Here is a 23,512-nt window from a genome sequence, read left to right on the forward strand (position 1 = left end):
CAACCGAGGAGAAAAAGCCATCTGTGCAGTGAGAGAAACTGTGTTACATTTTATGAAAAGTTGCACATTTTTTGGAATTAGTTTCCATTTCCAGTGCAACTTTAATGAATATATTCCAAAAAAAAGTGCGCAATCTTACCTTCGCTGAGTGATGTCTGAGGATGAGACGATACGGCAAAGAGGCAGAGAGCTTCCCTTTATACGTGATGGCATGTGCTGATGTCACATGGGCAGTTACCCGAATGAACAAGCAAAGTATGAGACCGAAACATTTTAATTGTGGAAAGTAGTTACAGGTTTAATGACCTGTACATTTTAAGTGACTTGACAATGTGTGGGAAGGGCGGAGATTCTGTTTGGATCGTCGCCAGGGTGTGTGTGAATTTGCATGTTGCAGCCGCGGATGACTCACTGAAAGAATCAAATAAGCGCTGATGAACGTTTTCATGTCCTATTCATTTAAGTGACTTTGTATTTATTATAGTGTACATCTACAATGATAATTCATGTCAAACTGGAATTGGAAAAAGGGTCTTTCCGAAGAGGATACATTTGTAGCCAGAAATGTACATGCTCATCATGGACATGCATAGCATTCGTTTTGGGCTCTGAATGTATTTATTTATCTATTTATTTTGCAGGGGGCCAAAATAAACTGTAGGTGTAACGGTGCCGTATATGTCACCTGCTCAAGATGACAAAAAAATAGTGCCGTCAAGCAATTTAAAAAAAAATCATGCATTCATCCATCCATCCATCCATTTTCTTCCGCTTATCCGAGGTCGAGTCGCGGGGGCAGCAGCCTAAGCAGAGAAGCCCAGACTTCCCTCTCCCCAGCCACTTCGTCCAGCTCTTCCTGGGGGATCCCGAGGCGTTCCCAGGCCATTGATTGATTGATTGAAACTTTTATTAGTAGATTGCACAGTGAAGTACATATTCCGTACAATTGACCACTAAATGGTAACACCCGAATAAGTTTTTCAACTTGTTTAAGTCGGGGTCCACTTAAATTGATTCATGATACAGATATATACTATCAAATATATACTAACATCATAACACAGCCGGGAGACATAGTCTTCCCAACGTGTCCTGGGTCTTCCCCGTGGCCTCCTGCCTCCGAAACACCTCCCTAGGGAGGCGTTCGGGTGGCATCCTGACCAGATGCCCGACCCACCTCATCTGGCTCCTCACCATGTGGAAGAGCAGCGGCTTTACTCTGAGTTCCTCCCGGATGACAGAGTTTCTCACCCTATCTCTAAGGGAGAGACCCGCCACCCGGTGGAGGAAACTCATTTCGGCCGCTTGTACCCGTGATCTTGTCCTTTCGGTCATAACCCAAAGTTCATGACCATAGGTGAGGATGGGAACTTAGATCGACCGGTAAATTGAGAGCTTTGCCTTCCGGCTCAGCTCCTTCTTCACCACAACGGATCGATACAGCGTCCGCATTACTGAAGACGCCGCACCGATCCGCCTGTCGATCTTACGATCCACTCTTCCCTCACTCGTGAACAACACTCCGAGGTACTTGAACTCCTTCACTTGGGGCAGGGTCTCCTCCCCAACCTGGAGATGGCACTCCACCCTTTCCCGGGCGAGAACCATGGACTCGGACTTGGAGGTGCTGATTCTCATCCCAGTCGCTTCACACTCTGCTGCGAACCGATCCAGTGAGAGCTGAAGATCCTGGCCAGTTGAAGCCATCGGGACCAAATCATCTACGAAAAGCAGAGACCTAATCCCGCAGCCACCAAACCGGATCCCCTCAACGCCCTGACTGCGCCTAGAAATTATGTCCATAAAAGTTATGAACAGAATCGGCGGAGTCCAAACCTCACTGGAAACGGGTCTGACTTACTGCCGGCAATGCGGACCAAGCTCTGGCACTGATCATACAGAGAGCGGACCGCCACAATCAGACAGTCCGATACCCCATACTCTCTGAGCACTCTCCACAGGACTTCCCGAGGGACACGGTCGAATGCCTTCTCCAAGTCCACAAAGCACGTGTAGACGGGTTGGGCAAACTCCCATGCACCCTCAAGGACCCTGCCGAGAGTATAGAGGTGGTCTACCGTTCCACGACCAGGACGAAAACCACATTGTTCCTCCTGGATCCGAGGTTTGACAATCCGGCGTAGCCTCCTCTCTAGTACACCTGAATAGACCTTACCGGGAAGGCTGAGGAGTGTGATCCCACACCCTCCGGTTCCCCTTCTTAAAGAGAGGAACCACCACCCCGGTCTGCCAATCCAGAGGTACCGCCCCCGATGTCCACGCGAATGAAATTCTGTCCATAAAAGTTATGAACAGAATCGGTGACAAAGGGCAGGTTTGGCGGAGTCCAACCCTCACTGGAAACGGGTCCGATTTACTGCAGACGATGCGGACCAAGCTATGACCCTGATCATACAGGGAGCGGACCGCCACAATCAGACAGTCCGATGCCCCATACTCTCTGAGCACTCCCCACAGGACTTCCCGGGGGACACGGTCGAATGCCTTCTCCAAGTCCACAAAGCACGTGTAGACGGGTTGGGCAAACTCCCATGCACCCTCAAGGACCCTGCCGAGAGTATGATAATAATAATAATAATAATAATACCTGGGATTTATATAGCGCTTTTCTAAGTACCCAAAGTCGCTTTACATGTAGAACCCATCATTCATTCACACCTGGTGGTGGTAAGCTACTTTCATAGCCACAGCTGCCCTGGGGTAGTATTGAGCTGGTCTACCGTACCACGACCAGGACGACAACCACACTGTTCCTCTGGATCCAAGGTTCGACTATCCGGCGTAGCCTCCTCTCCAGTACACCTGAATAGACCTTACCGGGAAGGCTGAGGAGTGTGATCCCACGATAGTTGGAACACACCCTCCGGTTCCCCTTCTTAAAGAGAGGACCCACCACCACCCCGGTCTGCCAATCCAGAGGTACCACCCCCGATGTCCACGCGATGTTGCAGAGTCATAGGCAAGTTTATTTGTAGAGAAAATTGCACGAAAGCAAAAAAGTAAATAAAAGAAAAATATCATTAAAATGGTCATAACTCACATTAAAATGCTAAAATATACTCATCATAAAAACATTCAAATTGAAATTAAGATAAATAGGCTGATTGGCGACACTAAATGGTCCCTAGTCCAACTACTCAGGCAAATCACGCTGTTGATGTAGATCATGGGTGTCCAAGGTGCGGTCCGGGGCACATTTTGAAAATGCTACTACCAAAAAAAAAAAAAACATAAAAAAGAAATAAAAGAGCAAACAGGTGTAATGAGAAAATGTTGCAGATTTGACTCTAATAGAATAAAGTAAAATGTAAAAAAAAAAAAAAAAAAAAAATTAATTAAATTAATGTTGGTATGAATTATTGGCCTATTAAAGGCTCTGATTACTTCACATGAAATATTCCACTTTGAAATATTTTTTCGGGGGAAAATATTACATATTTCCATATAAATAAAGCAAGGTTTTCTTGGACAAAAAGGGCATAAAACATAATTATGAAAACATATAAATGACAGATAGAGATGAAGTTGATCTAGGGATTTAAGTGTTGAAAGTAAAAATATGATATATTGATGTATTATCTTTTTTTTAACACTTTCAGAGTGGGGCCCTTTAAAAATTCTTCCAAAAAAAAACTTAAAATTTAAATACAAGAGCAAACAGGTGTAATGAGAAAATGTTGCCGATTTGACTATAATAAAATAAACTGTAAAAAAAAATATATTTAAATTGAATTAATGTTGGTATGAATTATTGGCCTGTTAAAGGCTCCAACTACTTCACATGAAATATTCCACTTGGAAATATTTGATCTTTTTTTTAACACTTTTATGAGTGGGGCCCTTTTAAAATGCTACTAAAAAAAACATAAAAATTAAATACAAGAGCAAACAGGTGTAATGAGAAAATGTTGCAGATTTGACTATAATAAAATAAACTGTAAAAAAAAAAATATTTAAATTGAATTAATGTTGGTATGAATTATTGGCCTGTTAAAGGCTCCAACTACGTCACATAAAATATTCCACTTGGAAATATTTGATCTTTTTTTTTAACACTTTTATGAGTGGGGCCCTTTTAAAATGCTACTAAAAAAAAACATAAAAATTAAATACAAGAGCAAACAGATGTAATGAGAAAATGTTGCAGATTTGACTATAATAAAATAAACTGTAAAAAAAATAATATTTAAATTGAATTAATGTTGGTATGAATTATTGGCCTGTTAAATGCTCCAACTCTTCACATGAAATATTCCACTTGGAAATATTTGATCTTTTTTTTTAACACTTTTATGAGTGGGGCCCTTTTAAAATGCTACTAAAAAAAACATAAAAATTAAATACAAGAGCAAACAGGTGTAATTAGAAATTTTTGCAGATTTGACTATAATAAAATAAAGTAAACTGTTTAAAAAATATATATTTAAATTGAATTAATGTTGGTGTGAATTATTGGCCTGTTAAAGGCTCCAATTACTTCACATGAAATTTTCCACTTGGAAATATTTTACCTTTTTTTTAACACTTTTATGAGTGGGGCCCTTTTAACATGCTACTTAAAAAAAACATAAAAATTAAATACAAGAGCAAACAGGTGTAATGAGAAATTTTTGCAGATTTGACTATAATAAAATAAAATGTAAAAAAATAATATTTAAATTGAATTCATGTTGGTATGAATTATTGGCCTGTTAAAGGCTCCAACTACTTCACATGAAATATTCCACTTGGAAATATTTGATCTTTTTTTTTTAACACTTTTATGAGTGGGGCCCTTTTAAAAGGCTACTAAAAAAAACCATAAAAATTAAATACAAGAGCAAACAGGTGTAATGAGAAAATGTTGCAGATTTGACTATAATAAAATAAACTGTAAAAAAAATAATATTTAAATTGAATTAATGTTGGTATGAATTATTGGCCTGTTAAAGGCTCCAACTACTTCACATGAAATATTCCACTTGGAAATATTTGATCTTTTTTTTTAACACTTTTACGAGTGGGGCCCTTTTAAAATGCTACTAAAAAAAAACATAAAAATTAAATACAAGAGCTAACAGGTGTAATGAGAAAATTTTGCAGATTTGACTATAATAAAATAAAATGTAAAAAAAATAATATTTAAATTGAATTAATGTTGGTATGAATTATTGGCCTGTTAAAGGCTCCAACTACTTCACATGAAATATTCCACTTGGAAATATTTGATCTTTTTTTTTAACACTTTTATGAGTGGGGCCCTTTTAAAATGCTACTAAAAAAAACAACATAAAAATTAAATACAAGAGCAAATAGGTGTATTGAGAAAATTTTGCAGATTTGACTATAATAAAATAAAGTAAACTGTTAAAAATATATATATTTAAATTGAATTAATGTTGGTGTGAATTGTTGGCCTGTTAAAGGCTCCAACTACTTCACATGAAATATTCCACTTGGAAATATTTTACCTTTTTTTTAACACTTTTATGAGTGGGGCCCTTTTGGATACCAAATACTTTTTTTTTCTTTTCCAAACTGTTATTGCTCAGAAAACAATAATGAACTAACAGCTGTGTTGTCATGAATTGTTGACCTATTTAAGGCTAGATTTACTTCACATCTAATATTCTAAACATTTGGGGGCGGGGGTAAGGGGAAATTTTTCATTAAAATGTAATCAATTTTTTAATATTATTATTTTTTATTGTTATTTTTTATTTTATTCTATTTTTCTTTTAATACAACAGGCCAGCCACTTTTTGTGATTTTTTTATTTTGATCATTTTTTTTATTGATTTTATTCTTTTATTTGTTTTAATACAACAGGCATATAGCCACTCATTTGGGATTTTTTTTTTAAATAATTTTTTTATTATTATTATTATTATTTATTATTTTTATTTTATTCTATTTTTATTTTTAATACAACAGGCCAGCCACTTCTTTGTGATTTTTCATTTTAATAACATTTTTTATTTTTGATACAACAGGCCTATAGCCACTTCTTTGTGATTTTTTAATGCTACACAGCAGCTTTAAAGCCACTCCTCCAGTAGATTTTTGGACAAACAGTACACAGTCAAATCAGCTAAGTGCAGGGTGTGTCCTAAACGACACAAGTATATGCAAATGGGAAATATGGACAGCTGGTTTAGTCAGATTCAACATTGTTATTTATTGCACCTTCATCATAGTAATCACCTGCATCCTTACCCGTGTCTTAGAATTGCATTTGCATTTGAACAACTACAAAACCCAAAACCAATGAAGTTGTCACGTTGTGTAAATGGTAAATAAAAACAGAATACAATGATTTTTAAATCCTTTTCAACTTATATTCAATTGAATAGACTGCAAAGACAAGATATTTAATGTTCCAACTGTGAAACTTACTCGTCAGACCGCGGAACACTTTCACACTTTGCATCGGTCCATCTTAGATGAGCTCGGGCCCAGCGAAGCCAGCGGCGTTTCTGGGTGTTGTTGATAAATGGCTTTCGCTTTGCATAGTGGAGTTTTAACGTGCACTTACAGATGTAGCGACGAACCGTAGTTACTGACAGTGGTTTTCTGAAGTCTTCCTGAGCCCATGTGGTGATATCCTTTACACACTGATGTCAGTTTTTGATGAGGGATCCAAGGCCACGGGCATTCCATGTTACATGCAGTGATTTCTCCATCCACACAGTCCCCATTGATGTACAGTGGTCGGATGTTTATTGTTTTTTTCTTCCGGAAATCCATGATCAGCTCCTTCGTCCTGGTGGTGTTAAGGACCGGGTTGTTTTCCCTGCACCACCCAGTCAGCCGCTCCACTTCATTTCTGTAGGCAGACTCATCCCTCCCAGAAATAAAATAAAAGTCACATTAAGAAAATGTGTAAAACCCTGAAGGCAAACCTAGGCTGTTTTGAGATGATAAGAAACTGCTTAACAAACAGATACAAAAAAAAAGAACCTGTGCTTTTACTTTTATGAATTCAATGATTCTTTCACACATATCTACTGAAAGCCACTACTACCGACAATCTGGCGCCCTAGGCAAGATTTTAGGTGGCGCCCCCCCACATCTGCAGTGAAGTGTATATAATCACAAGAAACCGAATAGCTTTGTCTTTGACCTTTTTTTTTTACTTAAAGAAAGCAAATTATCAATGAGAATAGTTAACAAGATAAAAAAGAAATATGGATAAATAAATGAATACAAAAAATAAAAAATGAATATAAGAAATACAATATTTTTTACATACATAAACACAAAATAAAACGTGTCAACAAGTTGCATAAAATAAATTAAAAATACAATATAAATAAGGCACTGCACAAAACAAGATATCAAACCAGTATGACTTTAACAACTATATTACAAAAAAAAGGGGATCCTACAGAGTTCTCTATTTGTGCTTTTTAATATTGCATTAACTAGAATGACTTACAAATTACTGTACACCAGGGAGTACTGTAATTACCTAACGTTACATTATTATTTTCCATAACAATTTAGCCCCCTCCACAATATTAACCCGACGTTAAAACAGAACTAGCTATTTATTGATTAGCAATTGCCGAATCATGTAACATTAGCTTAATGCTAAAAAGACAGGTGAGGTTACTATCACATTCTGTAACAGACAAATAATTTCATGTAGGCTAACGTTACCTACCTGCTACCTCTGTCTTTTTCTCGTTTCTCCTCTTCTTTTCTCTTTTTTCTTCCCTGGGCACCTGACAGTTTTGGCCGTTTTGACATCTTGTGTTGATTTTTTTTATGTGGTGACGTCCAAAAAGAGTCATTATACGGGAAGGGCGTAATGTTGTAATGTTGTAACAAATAATATTTCTATTAAATAGGCTTTACTTTGCATTTTAATTAACGTGGGATTATTTTATGTATTTAGAAATAATAGTACCAACTTTTTTTTTTTTTTTCCTCCAACATTTGTGGCACTGGCGTGGCGCCCCCTGATGGACGGCGCCCTTAGCATTTGCCTATACGGCCTATGCCACGGGCCGGCCCTGACTACCGACCACGCAGTCTGATAGTTTATATATCAATGATGAAATCTTAACATTGCAACACATGCCAATACGGCCGGGTTAACTTATAAAGTGCAATTTTAAATTTCCCGGGGAACTTCCGGTTCAAAACGCCTTTGGAGGATGACGTATGCGCGTGACGTCGCGAGGTCCACGGAAGTGTTTGGTCCCTTTTGGACACAATACACAGAGCTCTGTTTTCTTCGACAAAATTCCACAGAATTCTGGACATCTGTGTTGGTGAATCTTTTGCAATTTGTTGAATGAACAATGGAGGTTGCAAAGAACAACGTTGTAGGTGGGATCGGTGTATGTGGCTGGCTGCAGCAACACAACAAGGAGGACTTTGTTGGATAGCAGACGCGCTAGCGGCGAACTCACCTTGACTTCCTACGTCTCCGGGCCGCCGACCGCATCGTCGATCGCTGGAACGCAGGTGAGCACGGGTGTTGATGAGCGGAGGACGGCTGGCTGGCGTAGGTGGAGCGCTAATGTTTTTATCATAGCTCTGACGAGGTCCCGTTGTTAAGTTAGCGTCGTTAGCAACAGCATTGCTAGGCTTCGACAGGCGTCGAATACACATTAACCGTGTATTTACATGTCCAGTGTTTGGTTCGGTGTCTCCTGATAGTAGTATTGTTGATCTTCTGTCTATCCTTCCAGTCAGGGATTTATTTATTTTGTTTCTATCTGCATTTGAGACAGATGCTATCACGTTAGCTCATGTTAAAGAGCTTCGTCGATGTATTTTCGTGGAGATAAAAGTCACTGTTGATGTCCGTTTCACCTTCTCGACTCTCATTTTCAAGAGGATATAGTATCCGAGGTGGTTTAAAATACAAATCCGTGATCCACAATAGAAAAAGGAGAAGTGTGGATTCCAATGAGCCAGCTTGTACCTAAGTTACGGTCAGAGCGAAAAAAGATATCTCTTGAACTGCATTCTAGTCCGTCACTCTAACGTTCCTCATCCACGAATCTTTCATCCTCGCTCAAATGAATGGGGTAATCGTCACTTTCTCGCTCCTAATATCTCTCGCTCCATTGTAAACAACGGGGAATTGTGAGCAGCACTACCGCTTGTGACGTCACGCTACTTCCGGTAGGGGCAAGGGTTTTTTTTATCAGCGAGCAAAAGTTGCGAACTTTATCGTCGATTTTCTCTACTAAATCCTTTCAGCAAAAATATGGCAATATCGCGAAATGATCAAGTATGACACATAGAATGGATCTGCTATTCCCGTTTAAATAAAAAAAATTCATTTCAGTAGGCCTTTAACTACATGGTCCCAGGCACACCAGTCATCAATCAAGACCATTGAGTGTCTTTATAACCGCGCCTTGAAAGTCCTAGACAAGAAGAGTATACGATATCATCATTACCAAATTTTAACCAAATACAATATTTTAATCTTTACCAATTTCATTTTGTTACACACAGTCAAACTGGTTTTTAAATGCTTGGATAATTCTGCTCCCCAATTGCTCTGCAAGGCAATTACAAGACTGCAAAACTGGTAGCAGATCTACCACCCGAGCAATGTCAAAAGGCAACTGTTGCGTTCCATTCCGTAGAACATTTTTTGCCCAGACTGCCTTTTCAATAAAAGGACCACAACTATGGAACTCTTTACTTTGAAAAGTATACCTGCACTTGTCACTTTCAAAAAACTAACAAAATTATGGCTAGTTGAGCAACAATCATGTTCCCATGTTTAGTTTTTACTAATTTTTACTAATTGGTGTTTATCTAGTCTGCACTTTGTCTGTGTTATTATTATTATTGGTTTTTATCTAGTTTGCACTTTGTCTGTATTATTTCTATTATCATTATTATCGACTCATCTTTGCCTTATTCTATTTTTTATTTTCGTATTTTAATGATGTTGGATCTGTGTTGTTGTTGTTGTTGGGGACAAGTGTTGTAAATTAGCTTTGGCTACAAACACTATGATGCATACATTGGATAACTGTTTCAGATGGCTATGTTTTTGTATCTGTCCCCATTTCAAATAAACCTCTATAATACAAATGAGTTGGGAAATTGTGTTAGATGTAAATACAAACGGAATACAATGATTTGCAAATCATTGTATTCCGTTTATATTTACATATAATGCCTGGTTCACACCAACTGCGCTTGCCGCGCTTTAAAGCGGCGAGCAAAGCGCCGTCATTTTTGTCAATTTTTCCACGAATATCCCAATCTCTGAAGTAATGTTATGCTTTGATACGCTCTGATACGCTCTGATACTCTTTGTTACCGTTCCTCACGCTTTGATCCCGCTTTGATACGCTTTAAATCCCGCTTTGATACGTTTTATTACGCTTTATTGAACTTTATTACGCTTTGATGCGATCCTGGCGCTTTAAATCAGGCTCTGACATGATTATCAAGCTCTATTGTGCATTGTTACAACAAAAATAAGAAAAAAATGTGGAAAAACTCAGTATACTGTTTTCCACCCATTTTTTATATTCATTTATTTTTTAAATTTCTCTTTTTTTTCCGTTATATTATGTTTTATATCTTCATTTCTTTTATTTTTGTCATCTTAATAAATATCTCTTTCATTTGTTATGCTAGTTGAAAATAATAAAAGGCAATTATCCACCCATTTTTTATATTCATTTATTTTTTCAATTTCTCTTTTTTTTCCGTTATATTATGTTTTATATCTACATTTCTTTTATTTTTGTCATCTTAATAAATATCTATCTTTCATTTGTTATGCTACTTGAAAATAATAAAAGGCAATTATCCACCCATTTTTTATATTCATTTATTTTTTCAATTTCTCTTTTTTTTTCGTTATATTATGTTTTATATCTTCATTTCTTTTATTTTTGTCATCTTAATAAATATCTATCTTTCATTTGTTATGCTAGTTGAAAATAATAAAAGGCAATTATCCACCCATTTTTTATATTCATTTATTTTTTCAATTTCTCTTTTTTTTCCGTTATATTATGTTTTATATCTTCATTTCTTTTATTTTTGTCATCTTAATAAATATCTATCTTTCATTTGTTATGCTAGTTGAAAATAATAAAAGGCAATTATCCACACATTTTTTATATTCATTTATTTTTTCAATTTCTCTTTTTTTTTCGTTATATTATGTTTTATATCTTCATTTCTTTTATTTTTGTCATCTTAATAAATATCTATCTTTCATTTGTTATGCTAGTTGAAAATAATAAAAGGCAATTATCCACACATTTTTTATATTCATTTATTTTTTCAATTTCTCTTTTTTTTTCCGTTATATTATGTTTTATATCTTCATTTTTTTTAATGTTGTCATCTTAATAAATATCTATCTTTCATTTGTTATGCTAGTTGAAAATAATAAAAGGCAATTATCCACACATTTTTTATATTCATTTATTTTTTCAATTTCTCTTTTTTTTCCCGTTATATTATGTTTTATATCTTCATTTCTTTTATTTTTGTCATCTTAATAAATATCTATCTTTCATTCGTTATGCTAGTTGAAAATAATAAAAGGCAATTATCCACACATTTTTTATATTCATTTATTTTTTCAATTTCTCTTTTTTTTCGTGATATTATGTTTTATATCTTCATTTCTTTTATTTTTGTCATCTTAATAAATATCTATCTTTCATTTGTTATGCTAGTTGAAAATAATAAAAGGCAATTATCCACACATTTTTTTATATTAATTTATTTTTTTCAATTTCTCTTTTTTTCCGTTATATTATGTTTTATATCTTCATTTCTTTCATTTTTGTCATCTTAATAAATATCTATCTTTCAATTGTTATGCTAGTTGAAAATAATAAAAGGCAATTATCCACACATTTTTTATATTCATTTATTTTTTCAATTTCTCTTTTTTTTTCGTTATATTATGTTTTATATCTTCATTTCTTTTATTTTTGTCATCTTAATAAATATCTATCTTTCAATTGTTATGCTAGTTGAAAATAATAAAAGGCAATTATCCACACATTTTTTATATTCATTTATTTTTTAAATTTCTCTTTTTTTTCCGTTATATTATGTTTTATATCTTCATTTCTTTTATTTTTGTCATCTTAATAAATATCTATCTTTCATTTGCTATGCTAGTTGAAAATAATAAAAGGCAATTATCCACACATTTTTTATATTCATTTATTTTTTCAATTTCTCTTTTTTTTTCCGTTATATTATGTTTTATATCTTAATTTCTTTTATTTTTGTCATCTTAATAAATATCTATCTTTCATTTGTTATGCTAGTTGAAAATAATAAAAGGCAATTATCCACCCATTTTTTATATTCATTTATTTTTTCAATTTCTCTTTTTTTTCCGTTATATTATGTTTTATATCTTCATTTCTTTTATTTTTGTCATCTTAATAAATATCTATCTTTCATTTGTTATGCTAGTTGAAAATAATAAAAGGCAATTATCCACACATTTTTTATATTCATTTATTTTTTCAATTTCTCTTTTTTCCGTTATATTATGTTTTATATCTACATTTCTTTTATTTTTGTCATCTTAATAAATATCTATCTTTCATTTGTTATGCTAGTTGAAAATAATAAAAGGCAATTATCCACACATTTTTTATATTCATTTATTTTTTCAATTTCTCTTTTTTTTTCGTTATACTATGTTTTATATCTTCATTTCTTTTATTTTTGTCATCTTAATAAATATCTATCTTTCAATTGTTATGCTAGTTGAAAATAATAAAAGGCAATTATCCACACATTTTTTATATTCATTTATTTTTTAAATTTCTCTTTTTTTTTCCGTTATATTATGTTTTATATCTTCATTTCTTTTATTTTTGTCATCTTAATAAATATCTATCTTTCATTTGTTATGCTAGTTGAAAATAATAAAAGGCAATTATTCACACATTTTTTATATTTATTTATTTTTTCAATTTCTCTTTTTTTTCGTGATATTATGTTTTATATGTTCATTTCTTTTATTTTTGTCATCTTAATAAATATCTACCTTTCATTTGTTATGCTAGTTGAAAATAATAAAAGGCAATTACCCACACATTTTTTATATTCTTTTATTTTTTCAATGTCTCTTTTTTTTCCGTTATATTATGTTTTATATCTTCATTTCTTTTATTTTTGCCATCTTAACAAATATCTATCTTTCATTTCTTATGCTAGTTGAAAATAATAAAAGGCATTTCTTTTATAAAACGTAACATATTCTCTTTATTATTAACATTTTCATACAGAAAAATTATAGACAGCAATGTCAAACTGCAACATCAAACAGCAAACTCTAACAGAAGTACAGAAACAATGATCATCGTATAAAAAAGGCGATGATGCAAAAGAGAATGGATTTGTAATCCTGTGTTGGTTTTACATAAAAGTTTCAATGTCACTAGTCAATATCACAGTCACTTCCTATTTGTAGGGGTCCGCGCTTTGAACCAAGATCTGTTAAGCTTTCCTACGCTTTTAGTCAAGTTTTGCTGAGCTTTGTCACGCTTTTTCACGCTTTCATACGCTCTCGGTGCTGATGCTGATGGATGCTGAGAGGTGGGAGCCTACTCTCACCCTCTGAGAGCGATTTGTGGCAGATGGAGGAAGACAGTCCCAGCCCCGTCAGTTTGGGCACCAGTCTGTGGGGGAGGATGGTGTTGAACGCAGAGCTAAAATCAACAAAAAGTAGCCTTGCATGGCTCCCCTGCTGATCTAGGTGGCTCAGAGCAGTGTGGAGGGCTGTTGCGATAGCATCCTCTGTAGATCTGTTGGCCCTCTACGCAAACTGGTGAGAGTCCAATGCAGGTGGCAGATTTGAGGTGATGTGCCCCCGAACCAGAGTTTCAAAGCACTTCATAATGATTGGTGTAAGTGCCACTGGACGGTAATCATTCAGGCTGTTTACTGCAGTTTTTGTTGGCAGTGGGACAATAACAGAGTCCTTTAAACAGGGTGGGACGATGTACTGGGACAAGGAGTGGTTGAAAATCCTGGGGAAGACAACAGCCAGCTGGTCGGCACAGGTCTTTAGTACACGTCCAGGTACGCCATCCTGTCCAGCAGCTTTCCTTGGGTTTTTTGGTTGTTGTTATTATAATCATACAAGTGATCTTAATTTAAATTAAAAACTTAGTATAAAATCATCTTAAAAAGCGATTATGATTCAAATGAAAACCAAATCAAAGAGTGTGGATACAACATGTTCAGTTGCCGTAATCACAATTAAATATTACAAAAGAGACTGCCTTCATAAAAGAGGACGTTCAAAAGTGTTTTTTTCAGGCTGGTATGTCACAGTCACGCCTAGATGGCCCGGTGTGGTAATTATCTGTAACTATTGTCCTCATTCGGCCCACGAAGACATTTGTATACCGGGAACACTTTTTTTTTTTACATTTCATAAGAGCAAAGCCAAGTAGAATATATTCCAACAAGATTTAACCTAAGATAAGCATTCTAATATACTTGTGTTATTTTGTATTGAAGTGTATTTCTGGTCTTGTCGTCCTCGTCCCGACGGATCAAAAGAGACATCGGAGACGCTTTACTGAACCAAAAGTTGCTTTGTGACAAGCGAGGGTCATTAAACGGGTCTGCAGTACCCGGAGGAGCCTAGGTCAAAATAATGAAGGACTCCCCCACTGGAGAAGCCCAAACCACCAGTCTTTTATTCCTTCGTTCTCTGTTTGGGTGTGTGCTAAGTCAGGATAGCACAACCTGACCATGTAAGGAAGACAACAGATGTATACCATAACTTGTAAGTTGGACGTTTAAGATAAACATGGAATCTCTCCGCCAGGATAGAGCTATAACTTTTGCATTCCGAAGATCAGATCAGAAGATCAGATCAGATCAGAAGCATTTAAGTCCCATCTTAAAACTCATTTGTATAATCTAGCCTTTAAATAGACCCCCCTTTTTAGACCAGTTGATCTGCCGTTTCTTTTCTTCTCTCCTCTTCACTATTATGTTAGAGCCACTATGGACCGGACTCTCACTATTATGTTAGATCCACTATGGACTGGACTCTCACACTATTATGTTAGATCCACTATGGACCGGACTCTCACTATTATGTTACAGCCACTATGGACCGGACTCTCACTATTATGTTAGATCCACTATGGACTGGACTCTCACACTATTATGTTAGATCCACTATGGACCGGACTCTCACTATTATGTTAGATCCACTATGGACTGGACTCTCACAATATTATGCTAGATCCACTATGGACTGGACTCCCACTATTATGTTAGATCCACTATGGACTGGACTCTCACTATTATGTTAGACCCACTATGGACTGGACTCTCACAATATTATGATAGATCCACTATGGACTGGACTCTCACAATATTATGTTAGATCCACTTTGGACTGGACTCCCACTATTATGTTAGAGCCACTATGGACCGGACTCTCACTATTATGTTAGATCCACTATGGACTGGACTTTCACAATATTATGCTAGATCCACTATGGACTGGACTCCCACTATTATGTTAGAGCCACTATGGACCGGACTTTCACTATTATGTTAGATCCACTATGGACTGGACTCTCACAATATTATGAGACTCTCTCAATATAGTGGACTCTCACTATTATGTTAGATCCACTTTGGACTGGACTCTCACTATTATGTTAGAGCCAGTATGGACCGGACTCTCACTATTATGTTAGATCCACTATGGACTGGACTCTCACAATATTATGCTAGATCCACTATGGACTGGACTCCCACTATTATGTTAGAGCCACTATGGACTGGACTCTCACACTATTATGTTAGATCCACTATGGACCGGACTCTCACTATTATGCTAGATCCACTATGGACCGGACTTTCACTATTATGTTAGATCCACTATGGACTGGACTCTCACTATTATGTTAGATCCACTATGGACTGGACTCTCACTATTATGTTAGATCCACTATGGACTGGACTCTCACAATATTATGTTAGATCCACTTTGGACTGGACTCTCACTATTATGTTAAATCCACTATGGACCGGACTCTCACTATTATGTTAGATCCACTATGGACTGGACTCTCACAATATTATGTTAGATCCACTTTGGACTGGACTCTCACTATTATGTTAGATCCACTATGGACTGGACTCTCACAATATTATGTTAGATCCACTTTGGACTGGACTCTCACTATTATGTTAGATCCACTATGGACCGGACTCTCACTATTATGCTAGATCCACTATGGACCGGACTCTCACTATTATGTTAGATCCACTATGGACTGGACTCTCACTATTATGTTAGAGCCACTATGGACCGGACTCTCACTATTATGTTAGATCCACTATGGACTGGACTCTCACTATTATGTTAGATCCACTATGGACCGGCCTCTCACTCTTATGTTAGATCCACTATGGACTGGACTCTCACTATTATGTTAGATCCACTATGGACTGGACTCACACTATTATGTTAGATCCACTATGGACTGGACTCACACTATTATGTTAGATCCACTATGGACTGGACTCTCACTATTATGTTAGATCCACTATGGACTGGACTCACACTATTATGTTAGATCCACTATGGACTGGACTCTCACAATATTATGATAGATCCACTATGGACTGGACTCTCACAATATTATGTTAGATCCACTTTGGACTGGACTCTCACTATTATGTTAGATCCACTATGGACTGGACTCTCACTATTATGTTAGATCCACTATGGCCTGGACTCTCACACTATTATGTTAGATCCACTATGGACTGGACTCCCATTATTATGTTAGATCCACTATGGACTGGACTCTCACTATTATGTTAGATCCACTATGGACTGGACTCTCACAATATTATGTTAGATCCACTATGGACTGGACTCTCACTATTATGTTAGATCCACTATGGACTGGACTCTCACTATTATGTTAGAGCCACTATGGACTGGACTCTCACTATTATGTTAGATCCACTATGGACTGGACTCTCACACTATTATGTTAGATCCACTATGGACTGGACTCTCACTATTATGTTAGATCCACTATGGACCGGACTCTCACTATTATGTTAGATCCACTATGGACTGGACTCTCACAATATTATGTTAGATCCACTATGGACTGGACTCTCACTATTATGTTAGATCCACTATGGACCGGACTGTCACTATTATGTTAGATCCACTATGGACTGGATTCTCACTATTATGTTAGATCCACTGTGGACTGGACTCTCACAATATTATGTTAGATCCACTATGGACTGGATTCTCACTATTATGTTAGATCCACTATGGACTGGACTCTCACAGTATTATGTTAGATCCACTTTGGACTGGACTCTCACAATATTATGTTAGATCCACTATGGACTGGACTCTCACTATTATGTTAGATCCACTATGGACTGGACTCTCACAATATTATGTTAGATCCACTATGGACTGGATTCTCACTATTATGTTAGATCCACTATGGACTGGACTCTCACAATATTATGTTAGATCCACTTTGGACTGGACTCTCACAATATTATGTTAGATCCACTATGGACTGGACTCTCACTATTATGTTAGATCCACTATGGACCGGACTCTCACTATTATGTTAGATCCACTATGGACTGGACTCTCACTATTATGTTAGAGCCACTATGGACCGGACTCTCACTATTATGTTGGATCCACTATTGACCGGACTCTCACTATTATGTTAAATCCACTATGGACCGGACTCTCACTATTATGTTAGATCCACTATGGACTGGACTCTCACTATTATGTTAGATCCACTATGGACTGGACTCTCACTATTATGTTAGATCCACTATGGACTGGACTCTCACTATTATGTTAGATCCACTATGGACTGGACTCTCACTATTATGTTAGATCCACTATGGACCGGACTTTCACTATTATGTTAGATCCACTATGGACCGGACTCTCACTATTATGTTAGATCCACTATGGACTGGACTCTCACCATATTATGTTAGATCCACTATGGACTGGACTCTCACTATTATGTTAGATCCACTATGGACTGGACTCTCACACTATTATGTTAGATCCATTATGGACTGGACTCTCACAATATTATGTTAGATCCACTATGGACTGGACTCTCACACTATTATGTTAGATCCACTATGGACTGGACTCTCACTATTATGTTAGATCCACTATGGACTGGACTCTCACAATATTATGTTAGATCCACTATGGACTGGACTCTCACACTATTATGTTAGATCCACTATGGACTGGACTCACAATATTATGTTAGATCCACTATGGACTGAACTCTCACTATTATGTTAGATCCACTATGGACTGGACTCTCACACTATTATGTTAGATCCACTATGGACTGGACTCTCCCACTATTATGATAGATCCACTTTGGACTGGACTCTCACACTATTATGTTAGATCCACTATGGACTGGACTCTCACTATTATGTTAGATCCACTATGGACTGGACTCTCACACTATTATGTTAGATCCATTATGGACTGGACTCTCACAATATTATGTTAGATCCACTATGGACTGAACTCTCACTATTATGTTAGATCCACTATGGACTGGACTCTCCCACTATTATGTTAGATCCACTATGGACTGGACTCTCACACTATTATGTTAGATCCACTATGGACTGAACTCTCACTATTATGTTAGATCCACTATGGACTGGACTCTCCCACTATTATGTTAGATCCACTATGGACTGGACTCTCACACTATTATGTTAGATCCACTATGGACTGGACTCTCACACTATTATGTTAGATCCACTATGGACTGGACTCTCACACTATTATGTTAGATCCACTATGGACTGGACTCTCACTATTATGTTAGATCCACTATGGACTGGACTCTCACAATATTATGTTAGATCCACTATGGACTGGACTCTCACACTATTATGTTAGATCCACTATGGACTGGACTCACAATATTATGTTAGATCCACTATGGACTGAACTCTCACTATTATGTTAGATCCACTATGGACTGGACTCTCACACTATTATGTTAGATCCACTATGGACTGGACTCTCCCACTATTATGATAGATCCACTTTGGACTGGACTCTCACACTATTATGTTAGATCCACTATGGACTGGACTCTCACTATTATGTTAGATCCACTATGGACTGGACTCTCACACTATTATGTTAGATCCATTATGGACTGGACTCTCACAATATTATGTTAGATCCACTATGGACTGAACTCTCACTATTATGTTAGATCCACTATGGACTGGACTCTCCCACTATTATGTTAGATCCACTATGGACTGGACTCTCACACTATTATGTTAGATCCACTATGGACTGAACTCTCACTATTATGTTAGATCCACTATGGACTGGACTCTCCCACTATTATGTTAGATCCACTATGGACTGGACTCTCACACTATTATGTTAGATCCACTATGGACTGGACTCTCACACTATTATGTTAGATCCACTATGGACTGGACTCTCACTATTATGTTAGATCCACTATGGACTGGACTCTCACAATATTATGTTAGATCCACTATGGACTGGACTCTCACACTATTATGTTAGATCCACTATGGACTGGACTCACAATATTATGTTAGATCCACTATGGACTGAACTCTCACTATTATGTTAGATCCACTATGGACTGGACTCTCACACTATTATGTTAGATCCACTATGGACTGGACTCTCCCACTATTATGATAGATCCACTTTGGACTGGACTCTCACACTATTATGTTAGATCCACTATGGACTGGACTCTCACTATTATGTTAGATCCACTATGGACTGGACTCTCACACTATTATGTTAGATCCATTATGGACTGGACTCTCACAATATTATGTTAGATCCACTATGGACTGGACTCTCACACTATTATGTTAGATCCATTATGGACTGGACTCTCACAATATTATGTTAGATCCACTAAGGACTGAACTCTCACTATTATGTTAGATCCACTATGGACTGGACTCTCCCACTATTATGTTAGATCCACTATGGACTGGACTCTCACACTATTATGTTAGATCCACTATGGACTGAACTCTCACTATTATGTTAGATCCACTATGGACTGGACTCTCCCACTATTATGTTAGATCCACTATGGACTGGACTCTCACACTATTATGTTAGATCCACTATGGACTGGACTCTCACACTATTATGTTAGATCCACTATGGACTGGACTCTCACACTATTATGTTAGATCCACTATGGACTGGACTCTCACTATTATGTTAGATCCACTATGGACTGGACTCTCACAATATTATGTTAGATCCACTATGGACTGGACTCTCACACTATTATGTTAGATCCACTATGGACTGGACTCACAATATTATGTTAGATCCACTATGGACTGAACTCTCACTATTATGTTAGATCCACTATGGACTGGACTCTCACACTATTATGTTAGATCCACTATGGACTGGACTCTCCCACTATTATGATAGATCCACTTTGGACTGGACTCTCACACTATTATGTTAGATCCACTATGGACTGGACTCTCACTATTATGTTAGATCCACTATGGACTGGACTCTCACACTATTATGTTAGATCCATTATGGACTGGACTCTCACAATATTATGTTAGATCCACTATGGACTGAACTCTCACTATTATGTTAGATCCACTATGGACTGGACTCTCCCACTATTATGTTAGATCCACTATGGACTGGACTCTCACACTATTATGTTAGATCCACTATGGACTGAACTCTCACTATTATGTTAGATCCACTATGGACTGGACTCTCCCACTATTATGTTAGATCCACTATGGACTGGACTCTCACACTATTATGTTAGATCCACTATGGACTGGACTCTCACACTATTATGTTAGATCCACTATGGACTGGACTCTCACACTATTAACTAGATCCACTCGACGTCCATTGCACCGGTCGCCCAGGGGGGTGGGGGGGGGGGGGGGGGGTCCCCACATCTGCGGTCCCCTCCAAGGGTTCTCATTGTTATCCCAATGGGTTGAGTTTTTCCTTGCCCTGATGTGGGATCTAAACCGAGGATGTCGTTGTGGCTTGTGCAGCCCTTTGAGACACTGGTGATTCAGGGCTATATAAGTAAACTGATTTGACATTGATTGAAACTTGATCGACTAAGCTGGTGGATCGTGCAGGATCGGGTCTCTGAAATGATCAAAATAGCCAGCGCAGTCTCTTTATGTGCAGATCGGTACCGTCCGGGAGGAGAAGATGCAAGTATGGTCATTCTGTGATTTATTAAGCCTGAAACTGTTAGGGGAGACTGTGTTTGCATCAATATTTGTGACGTTTGGAAGTATCTGGCTAGGCTTGTTGAGTAAACTAACAAGCTACTGTGTTGTTAACACATGTGGAAAAGGTATTTTCATGCCATGGCGATGTACTCCAACAGGTTTCCTTGCGTGTCAAGGGTGGTTGACACTTTACGATGTAGTGCACCCCTTCATTAACTCGTAGTAAATCAACCCTGACGTGACAACATTGTTTCACGGCTCGCGCTCACCGCCGTTGTTTGAATTGTGTGATAGAAGTCAGTTATTAGGATCTTTCAGCTAAGGAATTCTCAACTTAAATCAGGGGTCACCAACCTTTTTGAAAGCAAGAGCTACTTCTTGGGTACTGATTAATGTGAAGGTCTACCAGTTTGATACACACTTAAATAAATTGCCAGAAATAGCCAATTTGCTCCATTTACCTTTAACTCTGTTATTATTAATAATTAATGATATTTACACTTAATTGAATGGTTTAAAAGAGGAGAAAACACGAAAAAAATGACAATTAAATTTAGAAACATAGTTTATCTTCAATTTTGACTCTTTAAAATTCAAAATTCAACCGAAAAAAAGAAGAGAAAAACTAGCTAATTCGAATCTTTTTGAAAAAATAAAAAAAATAATTTATGGAACATCATTAGTAATTTTTCCTGATTAAGATTAATTTTAGAATGTTGATGACATGTTTTAAATAGGTTAAAATCCAATCTGCACTTTGTTAGAATACATAACAAATTGGACCAAGCTATATTTCTAACAAAGACAAATCATTATTTCTTCTAGATTTTCCAGAACAAAAATTTTAAAAGAAATTCAAAAGACTTTGAAATAAGATTTAAATTTGATTCTACAGATTTCCTAGATTTGCCAGAATAATTTTTTTGAATTTTAATCACAATAAATTTGAAGAAATATTTCACAAATATTCTTCGTCGAAAAAACAGAAGCTAAAACGAAGAATTAAGTTCAAATTTATTTATTATTCTTTACAATAAAAAAAAAATACATTTACTTGAACATTGATTTAAATTGTCAGGAAAGAAGAGGAAGGAATTTAAAAGGTAAAAAAGGTATATGTGTTTAAAAATCCTAAAATCATTTTTAAGGTTGTATTTTTTCTCTAAAATTGTCATTCTGAAAGTTATAAGAAGCAAAGTAAAAAAATAATGAATTTATTTAAACAAGTGAAGACCAAGCCTTTAAAATATTTTCTTGGATTTTCGTATTCTATTTGAGTTTTGTCTCTCTTAGAATTAAAAATGTCGGGCAAAGCGAGACCAGCTTGCTAGTAAATAAATACAATTTTAAAAATAGAGGCAGCTCACTGGTAAGTGCTGCTATTTGAGCTATTTTTAGAACAGGCCAGCGGGCTACTCATCTGGTCCTTACGGGCTACCTGGTGCCCGCGGGCACCGCGTTGGTGACCCCTGACCCCTGCTACATTTGTACAATTATTACAGTCTATGTCAGGCCTGAGCAATTATTTTGACTCAGGGGCCACATTTAGAGAAAAAAATGTGTCTGGGGGCCGGTATATCTATTTTTTAGGAACACTAATACAAAACCTCACAATAATGTCTGATTGAATGCTAAAAACGTTATGACAGACCGCCTTAAAAAACATAATGGAATATTAAATTTTTCTATGAACGATAAAACACTGAATATTGACCAAATATGAATGTCACACACGATCGACATATTTTACAAGCAAGTGAAACGCAACAAACAGTGAAATATGAACGCGAAGGGTACAAAATAAACCCACCTACGATCTGATATATCTGATACATCACTAAGCTTTAGAACTTTGTCGTGAAAATCTCCTTCCGCGTCTGTGGAAACGCTTCCCGCCCACACTGCTTGGTGCCTCGTCTGAGCTACTGTGACGTAGATTACCATAGTAACTAATTAGATGACCATAGTAACTAATTAGATGACCATAGTAACTAATTAGATGACCATAGTAACTGGTATATCAGCCATAAGCGCAGATTCAAACCATTGAATTACTTTGTATAGTTCAAGACTTCCGGTCATTAGAAAACATCACTGCACATCATACGTTTTCCATCTTAAAGATCTAAAAAAAATAATTTGGGAATGTCCGGCGGGCCAGATTGAAAAGCTTAACGGGCCGCATGTGGCC

The sequence above is a fragment of the Entelurus aequoreus genome, linkage group LG03 (assembly GCF_033978785.1).
Source record: "Entelurus aequoreus isolate RoL-2023_Sb linkage group LG03, RoL_Eaeq_v1.1, whole genome shotgun sequence".
NCBI classification, from domain to species: domain Eukaryota; kingdom Metazoa; phylum Chordata; class Actinopteri; order Syngnathiformes; family Syngnathidae; genus Entelurus; species Entelurus aequoreus.